Raw genomic sequence first — 13,207 nt, 5'->3', positions numbered from 1 at the left:
GCGTCGGATCAAGACTGTCAGACGGTAATCTGAGTTCGGGGTTCAGTCACCGGCCGGCAGTTTTTCCCCTTTGGGCAAGGACTTCACCCGATTGCCTGCTAGCCCTGGGGGCCAAACCACCCCAAATCAGTGGGTCCCAAGCCTGGATAAAATAGAAGAATGTTTCCTAAAAAGGTAACACCGGCACTCTCCCTGGAAAAGGGAATCGGGACCCCCACCCCCTACTCACTCGAAGAGCATCACAACATGAAAATCAATTTAAATATCAGCTTTTACCCCCGGGGGCTCGACATGAACCACAGTTAAAAGAAAAATATATTATATATATATATATATTATATTTTGATTGGCATTTTTTTTTTTTTTTATCATAAAATATATTGGATATATATATATATATATATATATAATATATATATATATATATAATTTTTTTTTTTTTTTTTTTTTTTTTTTTTTTTTTTTCGTTTCGTTTTTTCGTTTCGTTTCGTTTTGTTTGTTTTGTTTTTTTTCTTTCTTCTTTCTTTCTTTTTTATGTCATGCTGAGGGGGTTGGGCGATCTGCATTTTTAAAAAAGACTTTCGATTTGACTGGCAGAATACAAAAATAGTTTTTCCTTGCTTTTTTCTGGGTGTTTATATATATATATTTATATATATAATTAATATATATATATTTTATATATGTTTGATTAGTATAATATAATATTTTTATGTATATAATTTATATTATATATATTAAAATTTTATATATATATATATAAAATTATATATATATAAATATAATAATATATTTATAATATAATTTTTTTTTTTTTTTTCTTGTTTCTTCTTTTCTTTCTTCTTCAAAAGGGTTTTTTCCCGTTTATCATGGGGGCGCCGTGCAGATTTTCTTGACCTCACTTTACTACGTTTGGGACGTTTTTTAGATGGGGAAACCCTTTTTGCTGTCAACCCTCCCCCTTCATCCGGGGGAATTTGGGCCCGGGACGGAAACTCCACTGAAAAATGTGGACTCCCATCGGTAGACATCGGGTGAAGTTTTTGCCCCGGGGATAACGCGCTGGCCGGGACTCGAACTTCGAACTCAATTGCCGTCGTGAGGGGTTTGGTCGATGCTCTAACCCCTCGGCACCACGTCCTCTACATAATTTTATTATTTAAATAAGTATATATATATTATAATAATATAATATATATTATATCAAATGTATAATTTTATATATAATTATATATATAATGTATAATTATATATATATTATATATATGTATATTATATAATATATTAAGCATGTTATATTTTAATATATAGACAAAAGTATATATATATATATAATATATTAATATATAGAATATGTATTTATATATTATATTTTATTATATATTATATATTAATATATAGACATATGATATTTTTAGACATGTATATAATATTATAATATATATTTATATATATATATATATATAGAAGTATAATTATATATATTATACAGATTATAATATAGAAATATATATGTATGCATATATTTATATATATAAATAATATATTAAATATAAATACGTTATATACATATATACATATATACTATATACATAATACATATATACATTATACAAAATTACAAAAAAATAAACAAATTTCTATATATATATATAATATATATATATATATTAAAACACACACACACACAACACACACACCACACACACACACACAACCACACACACACAAACCCCATATAAATACCCCCAGTATATATATATATAAAAATTTTATATAAATTTTTATATTTCACACATACGTTTTTTATATATATAATATATATATATATATTATATAAATATAAAATATAAAATATCATATATACATAATATATATATATAATATTATATATATATATATATTATTATATAACATACCAAAAATATCAATCTTTTTTTAACGGGGGGCTCATGCTGAGCCCCCGGGTCACAGCAAATATATTTTTTTTTTTCATTTGTGATGCTCTTTGGGGTGAGTAGTGGGGGGGTCCCCAGTTCCTTTCCACGGGGAGTGCCCGGGGTTACCTTTTAGGTAACATTCTCTCTATTTATCCGGGCTTGGGACCAGCATGACTTTGGGTGGCTTTTGGCCCCCCAGGAATAGGGGAGGCAATCAAGGGGAATCCCCCTTTCCCAAAAGGGGGCAAAAGCGCCGGCCGGTGAATCGAACCCCGAATCAATTTCCGTCGTGAAGTGTTGAGTCCGATACTCTAAAAATTCGGCCCTCCGCCTTGACGTCATGGGGTTTCCCTTTTTTTCTAGGCAATTTTGAGAGGGGTTTTTCCTTTTCCTTCCGCCCGGGTTTTTTTTTTTTTTTTTTTTTCGATCACCCTCTCTATTTACCCCGGGACTACTTGGCTGGCTGGCCACCAGTGGCTAGGGGGGCAATCGGTGAAATTTCCTTTCCCAAGGGAAAAAAGCGGCCCCGGGCCGGGGACTCGAACCCCCGAACTAGATTGCCGTCGTGACAATCTTTAGCCGATCTCTAACCATTCGACCACCCGGCCCCACATATACATTAATATACAATATATATATATATATAAAATTTATATACATAATTATACAATATAAAATATATATATCATTATATATAAATATATATATAAATTATATATAAATATATATAATTAAATATACTATATTTATATATTGCATATTTTGTGTATAATATAAGAATTAATTTATGTATTTTATAATGAGTATGTTTATGTATATATGTTATATTTTTATGTATGTATATAATTATATTAGCAATTAACATGGCATATATATTATATTATATAATATATAATATATATGTGTTGGGGTGTGTGGTGTGTGTGTGTGTGTGTGTGTTGTGTGTGTAAAAATATGCAAGAAAAGCAAAACACTTCCGTGCTGATACAATGGAAAAAACCCCACAATACAAAAAATAAAATTTGAGAGTGAGTACATTTCGAAATCCGCCTGGATTCCATCTTCAGGTCGAAGATGGAATCCAGGTGGATTTCGAACTGATCTCATTTCAATAAAACTAGTTTTTTTTACTGTGGGTTTTTTTCCAATAGTTTATGTGAATAATACGTATTTAATACTAATTATATTTTTATGTATAAAAATATATACATGTGTGCACAAATATATAATATATATATAAAAATATATTTATAATATATATGTATATATAAAATATATATGTTGTGTGGTATTAACATATGCACAATTTTTTAAAATATATATATATAATATATATATATATATATATATATATACAACAACATACATATATTTTTATATTTTTTTCACTCTATATGTATGGTTACTGTATATATGGAAATTATAGAATAGAAAAATATTTATATGTAATTATATAGTATAAACATTTTTCATTACCTAGATGTCAATAGTCATCAGTAAAACTCTGTTGGGCGACAAGCCAGGCTAGGTTAAATTCTACTTTTTAGGACAAATTCAGTGAGATTGCCGGGTTTTTCCCCCAAAAATTCTCGAAAACATTCAACCCCGAGAGGATTTCGTGTGTCCCCTGAGCGGGAAGCGGTCCCTTTCGTATTTTGTAAGAGCATTGATACCTTCTGGCTCGGTATACCGTGTCTAAGGAGGTTCACGCAGACTGAGGGTTTTAATTTAAACCACTCGAATTTTTACTTTTTTAAAACTCCAAAAACAGGAGAGACAAAATTTAAAAATTAAACGGAAACCACATTCCCCTTATAATATAGTGTTTATGTTTCAAGAAAAAGAATCATTGGTGAAACAACAAAATTTATATCGGGAATGTTACCGTCCGTTAGATAAAAAAAAAAAAAAAAAAAAAAAAAAAAAAAATATATATATATATATATATATTAATTTATGGATATTTATATATTTATAGCGACGATATTAAATACCTAGATATCAAGATAAGTTACCTGATAAACGTCAAAAAATCGAAACCAATAAGCCAGTATTAAGGTGTGGTTACACTGGCCATCGATTCATGAAATTTAATCTTTTTGAGTGGATTTGCCCACCAAATTGGTTCAATTCCACGTTTTTTTTGCCTACTGTCCGAAGCGATGGGCAACCCGTCGATCCATCGATGTTCCTGTGGAAAAGTCATACTCGTTGAGTCTACAGAACATGGCATTAGTCTAATTATATATTTATGAAATTATAATAATATATATAAATACATTACAATCATTAATTATAATTGTAAATTATCATATATATACTTCTATTAATTATTATTAAAAAAAATATAAGAAAAAAAAATGCAATATATCTTTTATCCTCATTAGACGGACGAACATAAACAAGCGCGCATATTTTTCGAAGAGGAAAACGTCTTTTCGTCATATTTCTGCAAAGAAAGTGGAATTCAGAAGCAATTAACCTCTTTTAGAGAAAGTACGCCAAAAAAATGTCCTTTGGAATATAAAACATCCATATTACCACCAAGAGGGACTGTGGACACGATTTGTTTTGATGCTGCGATCCAGTGGACTGAGCTTGTGGTTCTTTTTGTGTGTAAACCAAAAGGGATGGGCGGGTGGGTTCCAAGTCACTGATTTAAACGTTGGGTTCCAACGAAATAGTTGGTCAGTCTAACCGTACCTTTACACATGCCATGGGCCCCCTGTAATATTAGATTATTGCATAGGCGGCGGAGCGAGTCTATGACTGGGGGGCGGATGTGAAAATTCAGATTTCAAAATTAAAAAAATATATATATATGTAACTGTCATAGGTGGGCGAGGGGAGTGTTTGCTTTGGGGGAGGGGGATTCGGATTACTTATATAGGTGGCGAAGAAAACCCCCCAATACAAAAATAGATTATTTAAAGTGAGACTACAGTTTCGAAATCCACCTGGATCCATCTTCAGATCTGAAGATGAAATCCAGGTGGATTTTGAAACTGTAGTCTCACTTTCAATAAATCTAGTTTTTTTATTGTGGGTTTTTCTTCCATATATGTCTATTTAAATACATACGTATGTGTTTTCATACTAAATATATATTTTCATGTATAAATATATAAACACATGTGTGCAAAAAATATATATGATATATATAAATATATATGTTGTGTGTGTATTTATACATATGCACACATTATATACAAATATATATATATATACTTTATATTATATATATTATATATATATATATATATATATATATATAATATATATATATTTTACAACACTCATCATATGTATGGTTACATGTATATATGGAAATATATATGTTTGTATATATAAACATATTTATATGTATATATATATAAACTTTTACATTTACCTATCCCTAGTCATCAGTAAAACTTTTTGGGACGACATAGCTCAGCCTATGGTTAAGATCATACTTTATGGGATCAATTCTATAGTGAGATTGCCGGGTTTCTCGCCAAGATTCTCGGAATATATTCAACCACGATGAGGTTTTTTCAGTGTGATCCTCTGAGCGGGAAGCGGCCCTTTAAACGTTTTTCGTAAGAGCTTTGATGACCGTTCTGCCGGTATACCGTGTCTAGAGGAGGTTCACGCAGACTGAGTGGTTGAATTAACCCACTCGAATTGTTACTTTTGAAATCTCCAACACAGGAGAGACAAAATATAAAATTAAACGGAAACCACATTCCCTGTATATACTGTTTGATGATTTCAAGAAAAAAAATCATTGGTGAAACTAACAAAATTGATATCGGCAATGTTACCTGTCTTATTAGATAAAAAAAAAAAATAATAATAATAATAATAAATAAGAAAAAAAGATATATATGTATATTTATATATTGATAGCGACGATATTAATCTAGATATCAAGATAAGTTACCTGGTAAACGTAAAAAAATCGAAGCCAATATGCCAGTATTCGAAATAACCCAGTCGGCACGAAAGCAACAACACATGCCATGCCCACTGTAAATTATTTTATTTATTGCATGGGCGGCGGAGCGAGTCTATGACTGGGGGGGGGCGAATATGAAAATTCAGATTTCAATTTAAAAGAAAGAAAAACAAATAATAACCTGTCATTGGTGGCGAGGGGAGTGTTTGCTTTGGGGGAGGGGGATTCGGATTATCTGGTATAGGTGGCGAAGAAAACCCCACAATACAAAAACTAGATTTATTGAAAGTGAGACTACAGTTTCGAATCCACCTGGATTTCATTTCAGGTCTGAAGATGAAATCCAGGTGGATTTCGAAACTGTAGTCTCACTTTCAATAAATCTAGTTTTTGTATGTGGGTTTTTCTTCCATATATGTCTATGTGAATACATACGTATGTATTTACATACTAAATATATATTTTCATGTATAAATGTATATACACATATGTGTGCACAAATATATATATGTATATATATAAATTTATATGTTGTGTGAGATTTTACATATGCACACATACATACATATATATTTTATATATATATATATATATATATATATTTATTTATTTATTACACACTCATATGTATGGTTACATGTATATATGGAAATATGTATGTTTGTATATATAAACATATTTATATATATATTTTTTTATATTTATATATATATATATATATATAGTATAAACATTTTACATTTACCAATGCATAGTCATCAGTAAAACTCTGTTGGGACGACATAGCTCAGCCTATGGTTAAGATCATCTTTTTAGGATCAATTCTATAGTGAAATTGCCGGGTTTCTCGCCAAGATTCTCGGAATATATTCAACCACGATGAGGACTTTCAGTGTGATCCTTGAGCGGGAAACGGTCCTTACGTATTCGTAAGAGCTTTGATGACCGTTCGGGCTCGGTATCCCGTGTCTAGAGGAGGTTCACGCAGACTGAGTGGTTGAATTTTAAATCCACTAGAATTGTTACTTTTGAAATCTCCAACACGGGAGAGACAAAATATTATAAAATTAAACGGAAACCACATTCCCCTTTTATATATATATTGTTTGATGATTTCAAGAAAAAGAATCATTGGTGAAACTAAAAAAATTGATATGGGCAATTTTACTGCCCTTTTAGATAAAAAAAAAAAAAAAAAAAAAAAATTATATATTAATTATGTATTTTATATATTATAGCGCGATTTTAAAATACCTAGATATCAAGATAAGTTACCTGGTAAACGTCATAAAATCGAACCATAAGCCAGTATTAAGGTGTGGTTACACTGGCCATCGATTCATGAAATTTAATCATTTTGAGTGGGATTTGCCCACCGATTGGGTTTAATTCCACGTTTTTTTTCCCACTCGTCCGAAGCGATGGGCAAACCCGTCGATCCATCGATGTTCCTGTGAAAAGTCATACTCGTTGAGTCTATAGTATACAGGCATTAGTCTAATTTTATATTTATGCATTATAATTAATATATATAAATACATACAATCATTTTAAATTTTAATTGTAAATTTTCATATAATATACTTATATTAATTATTATTAAAAAAAAATATAAGAAAAACAATGCAAATATATTTGTATCCTCATTAGACGGACGAACATAAACAAGCGCGCATTTTTCGAAGAGGAAGAACGTCTTCTCGTCATATTTCTGAAAAGAATGTGGATTCAGAAGCAATTACCTCTCTTTTAGAGAAAGTACCCCAAAGAAAATGTCCTTTGGAATATAAAACATCCATATTACCACAAGAGGGACTGTGGACACGATTTGTTTTGATGCTGCGACCCAGTGGACTGAGCTTGTGGTTCTTTCGTAGTGAAACCCAAAAGGGATGGGCGGGGGGGTTTCCAAGTCACTGATAATCGTTGGATTCCAACGAAATAGTTGGTCAGTCTAACCGAACCTTTACACATGCCTTTTGCCCACTGTAATATTAGATTATTGCATAGGCAGCGGAGCGAGTCTATGACTGGGGGGCGAATGTGAAAATTCAGATTTCAATATTAAAAAAAATATATATATATATAGATAACCTGTCATAGGGGGCGGGGGGAGTGTTTGCTTTGGGGGGGGGATTCGGATTCCCTGGATTCCATCTTCAGATCTGAAGATGAAACCCAGGTGGTTTTTGAAACTGTAGTCTCACTTTCAATAAATCTAGTTTTTGTATTGTGGGTTTATCTTCCATATATGTCTATTTGAATACATAGTATGTGTTTTCATACTAAATATATATTTCATGTATAAATATATAAACACATGTGTGCACAAATATATATATGTATATTATAAATATATATGTTGTGTGTGTATTATACATATGCACACTTTATAAAACATATATATATATACATATATATTATATATATATATATATATATATATATATATAATATATTATATTTATACACACTCATCATATGTATGGTTACATGTATTATGGAAATATATGTTTGTATATATAAACTTTTTATATGTATATATATAAACATTACATTTACCTATGCTAGTCATCAGTAAAACTCTATTGGGACGACATAGTCAGCCTATGGTTAAGATCATACTTTATAGGATCAATTCTATAGTGAAAATTGCCGGGTTTTCTCGCCAAGATTCTCGGAATATATTCAACCACGATGAGGATTTCAGTGTGATCCTCTGAGCGGGAAGCGGTCCTTACGTATTCGTAAGAGCATTTATGACCGTTTTGGGCCGGTATACCGTGTCTAGAGGAGGTTCACGCAGACTGAGTGGTTGAATAATTAATCCACTCGAATTGTTACTTTTGAAATCTCCAACACAGGAGAGACAAAATATTATAAAATTAAAAAGGAAACCCCATTCCTGTATATACTGTTTGATGATTTCAAGAAAAAGAATCATTGGTGAAACTAACAAAATTGATATCGGCAAGGTTACCTGTCTTATTAGATAAAAAAAAAAAAAATTTAAAAATAAGAAAAAAAATTATATGTATTTATATATTGATAGCGACGATATTAATTAGATACAAGATAATTTACCTGTAACGTAAAAAAATCGAAGCCAATATGCCAGTATTACGAAATAACCCAGTCGGCACGAAGGCAACAACACATGCCATGCCACTGTAATATTATTTTATTTTTTGCATAGGCGGCCGAGGGGAGTCTATGACTGGGGGGGCGAATATGATATCAGTTTTTCAAAAAAAAAAAAAAAAGAAAAAAAAAAATGATAACCTGTCATAGGTTGGCGAGGGGAGTGTTTGTTTTGGGGGGAGGGGGATTCGGATTATCTGGTATAGGTGGCGAAGAAAACCCCACAATACAAAAACTAGATTTTTTGAAAGTGAGACTACAGTTTCGAAATCCACCTGGATTTCATCTTCAGGTCTGAAGATGAAATCCAGGTGGATTTTGAAACTGTAGTCTCACTTTTAATAAATCTAGTTTTTGTATGTGGGTTTTTCTTCATATATGTCTATGTGAATACATACGTATGTATTTACATACTAAATAATATTTCATGTAAATGTATATACACATATGTGTGCACAAATATATATGTTATATATATAAATAATTTTGTTGTGTGTGTTTTTTATAATATGCACACATACATATATATATAATATATATATATTATATATATTTTATATATATATATATTTTATATATATATATATATTTTTATACACACTCATATGTATGGTTACCCTGTTATATGGAAATATATATGTTTGTATATATAAACATATTTAAATATATAATATATAAAATATATATATAATATATATATATATAGTATAAACATTTACATTTACCTATGCTAGTCATCAGTAAAACTCTGTTGGGACGACATAGCTCAGCCTATGGTTAAGATCAACTTTATAGGATCAATTCTATAGTGAGATTGCCGGGTTTCTCGCCAAGATTCTGGGAATATATTAAACCACGATGAGGATTTTCAGTGTGATCCTTGAGCGGAGCGGTCCTTACGTATTTCGTAAGAGCATTGATGACCGTTCTGGCTCGGTATACCGTGTCTAGAGGGGGTTCACGCAGACTGAGTGGTTGAATATTAATCCACTAGAATTGTTACTTTTGAAATCTCCAACACAGGAGAGACAAAATATTATAAAATTAAACGGAAACACATCCCTTTATATTTTATATTGTTTGATGATTTCAGAAAAAAAATCATTGGTGGAAACTAACAAAATAGATATCGGCAATGTTCCCTGTCCTGTTAGATAAAAAAAAAAATATATAATATATTAATTTATGTATTTTATATATTTATAGCGACGATATTAACCTAGATATCAAGATAAGTTACCTGGTAAACGTCATAAAATCGAAACCAATAGCCCGTATTAAGGTGTGGTTACACTGGCCATCGATTCATGAAAATTTAATTTATTTTGAGTGGGATTGCCACCGATTGGTTCAATTCCACGTTTTTTTTTGCCTATCGTCCGAAGCGATGGGCAACCCGCGATCCATCGATGTTCCTGTGGAAAAGTCATACTCGTTGAGTTCATAGTATACATGGCATTAGTCTAATTATATATTTATGCATTATAATTATATATAAATACATTACAATCATTAATATAATTGTAAATTATCATATATATAAATTATACTATTATTATTAAAAAAAATATAAGAAAAACAATGCAATATATCTTGTATCCTCATTAGACGACGAACATAAACAAGCGCGCATATTTTTTGAAGAGGAAGAACGTCTTCTCGTCATATTTCTGCAAAGAATGTGGAATTTAGAAGCAATTACCTCCTTTTAGAGAAAGTACGCCAAGAAAATGTCCTTTGGAATATAAAACATCCATATTACCCCAAGAGGGGCTGTGGACACGATTTGTTTTGATGCTGCGATCCCGTGGACTGAGCTTGTGGTTCTTTCGTAGTGTAACCAAAAGGGATGGGCGGGTGGTTCCAAGTCATGATAATCGTTGGATTCCCAAAAGAAATAGTTTGGTCAGTCTAACCGTACCTTACACATGCCATGCCACTGTAATATTAGTTTATTGCATAGGCGGCGGAGCGAGTCTATGACGGGGGGCGAATGTGAAAATTCAAAATTTCAATATTAAAAAAAAAAAAAAAAAAAAAAAAAAAAAAAAAAAAAAAAAAAAAAAAAAAATTATATATATATTATATTATCATATATATGTTATATACATATTATATATATATTAATAATAATATTGAAAACCTGTCATAGGTGGCGGGGGGAGAGTTTGCTTTGGGGGGGGGGATTCGGATTCCTGGTTAGGTGGCAAAAAAACCCCAAATACAAAAATAGTTTATTAAAAGTGAGACTACGTTTTGAAATCCACCTGGATCCATCTTCAGATCTGAAGAGAAATCCATCTTTAGATCTGAAGATGAAATCCAGGTAGATTTTTAAACTGTAGTCTCACTTTCATAAAACTAGTTTTTTTTATTGTGGGTTTTTCTTCCCTATTGTCTATGTGAATACAAGATCTTTTTTCAACTAAATATAATTTTTTTATGTATAAATTAAAATCACATATGTGTGCACAAATATAAAATGTATATATATAAATATATACGTTGGTGTATTTTACATATGCACACTTTTAACATATTTTATAACATATAACAATATATATTTATATATTTAACACTCTCATATTTTTGGTTACATGTATTTTGGGAAATATAGTTTGTAATAAAAAACTTTTTTATAGTACATATATATAAAATTTACTTTACCTTCAAGTCATCAGTAAAATCTTTTGGGAAACGACAACTCAGCCTAGGGTTAAGATCATTTTTTAAGGATAAATTTCTATAGTGAGATTCCCGGGGTTTTCCCCCAAAAGTTTCTGGGAATATATTAAACCCCACGAGAGGTTTTCAGTTGATCCTCTGAGCAACGGCCCTTTACGATTCGTAAGAGCTTTTGATGACCTTTTCTGGCCGGTATACCGTGTCTAGAGGAGGTTCACGCAGACTGAGGGGTTTTGAATATAACCCACTAGAATTGTTACTTTTGAAATCTCCAACACAGGAGAGACAAAATTTTAAAAATCAAAAGGGAACCACTTCCCTGTATTACTTTTTGAGACTTCAAAAAAAAGAATCTTGGTGAAACTAACAAAATAGATAGGGAAATTTTCCCTGTCTTGTTAGATTAAAAAAAAAAAAAAATTAAAAGAAAAAATGATATTTATAGCGACATATTAACCTAGATATCAAGATAAGTTCCCTGGTAAACGAAAAAAAATCGAAGTCAAAAGCCAGTATTTCGAAAAAAACCCAGTGGGACGAAAAAACAACAATGCCATGCCCACGTAATTTTTTTATTTATTGTAGGCGGGGGAGGAGTCTATGACTGGGGGGGCGCGAATGTGAAAATTTAGTTTTAAAAATTTTTTCAAAAAAAAAAAAAAAAAAAAAAAAAGACAACCTGTCATGGTGGCGAGGGGGGTGTTTGCTTTCGGGGGGGAGGGTTCGGGTTTCCGGTATAGGGCGAAGAAAAACCCCCCCAATGCCAAAACTAGATTATTTAAAGTGAGACTACAGTTTTCCCAAATCCACCGGATTCCTCTTCAGGGCTGAAGATGAAAAACCGGTGAATACATACGTATGTTTTACTACTAAAATATATTTTTATGATAAAATATATACATATGTTGCACAAATTATATGTATAATAAAATAATATGTTTTTTGGGGTGTTTTTATACATATGCAACATTATATACAATTTTATATATGTTTGTATATATAAAATATTTATATGTACATATTTTAGTATAAAAATTTACATTTTTCCTATGCATAGCATCAGTAAAACTCTGTTGGGACGACATAGCTAGCCCTTGGGAAGATATACTTTATAGGCAAATTTTATGTGGATTGCCGGGGTTTTCGCCCAAAATTCTGGGGAAAATATTCAACCCCGATGAGGACTTTTCAGTGTGATCCTCTGAGCGGGAACCGGGTCCTTTCGTATTTTGTAAAAGCATTTATGACCGTTTTGGTCGGTATACCGGTCTAGAGGGGGTTTTACGAGACTGGGGTTGAATATTAATCCACTAGAATTTTTACTTTTGAAATCTCCAACACAGGAGAGAAAAATTTTAAAAACAAACGGGGAAACCCCATTTCCTGTATTACGTTTGATGATTTCAAGAAAAAAAATCATCGCTGGGCTAGAAGTTGAAGTGTCCCCGTCCAGTTATACTTAAAAAAAACATTATTTTTGATATTTATTATTTTATAGCAC

The 13,207-nt window shown here is 31.2% G+C and overlaps 6 non-coding genes across 6 annotated transcripts; all 6 read left to right on the top strand.

The window, feature by feature from the left end:
* Positions 1–5,385: 5,385 nt before the first annotated feature.
* LOC119569047 lies at positions 5,386–5,588 on the top strand. Its single transcript, XR_005228202.1, has one exon. It is a non-coding gene; the product is annotated as a small nucleolar RNA U3 (small nucleolar RNA).
* A 1,092-nt stretch (positions 5,589–6,680) lies between these two features.
* On the top strand, positions 6,681–6,878 carry LOC119569048. The gene has a single exon (XR_005228203.1). It is a non-coding gene; the product is annotated as a small nucleolar RNA U3 (small nucleolar RNA).
* A 1,617-nt stretch (positions 6,879–8,495) lies between these two features.
* Positions 8,496–8,696, top strand: LOC119569046. The gene has a single exon (XR_005228201.1). It is a non-coding gene; the product is annotated as a small nucleolar RNA U3 (small nucleolar RNA).
* A 1,104-nt stretch (positions 8,697–9,800) lies between these two features.
* Positions 9,801–9,997, top strand: LOC119569036. Its single transcript, XR_005228194.1, has one exon. It is a non-coding gene; the product is annotated as a small nucleolar RNA U3 (small nucleolar RNA).
* A 1,742-nt stretch (positions 9,998–11,739) lies between these two features.
* LOC119569044 lies at positions 11,740–11,938 on the top strand. The gene has a single exon (XR_005228199.1). It is a non-coding gene; the product is annotated as a small nucleolar RNA U3 (small nucleolar RNA).
* An 866-nt stretch (positions 11,939–12,804) lies between these two features.
* On the top strand, positions 12,805–13,002 carry LOC119569043. The gene has a single exon (XR_005228198.1). It is a non-coding gene; the product is annotated as a small nucleolar RNA U3 (small nucleolar RNA).
* Positions 13,003–13,207: the final 205 nt, after the last annotated feature.

The sequence above is a fragment of the Penaeus monodon genome, unplaced genomic scaffold (assembly GCF_015228065.2).
Source record: "Penaeus monodon isolate SGIC_2016 unplaced genomic scaffold, NSTDA_Pmon_1 PmonScaffold_1225, whole genome shotgun sequence".
Classification (NCBI taxonomy): Eukaryota; Metazoa; Arthropoda; class Malacostraca; order Decapoda; family Penaeidae; genus Penaeus; species Penaeus monodon.
The sequence above is the reverse complement of the archived record's forward strand: the minus strand, read 5'-3'. Positions and strand labels throughout refer to the sequence as shown.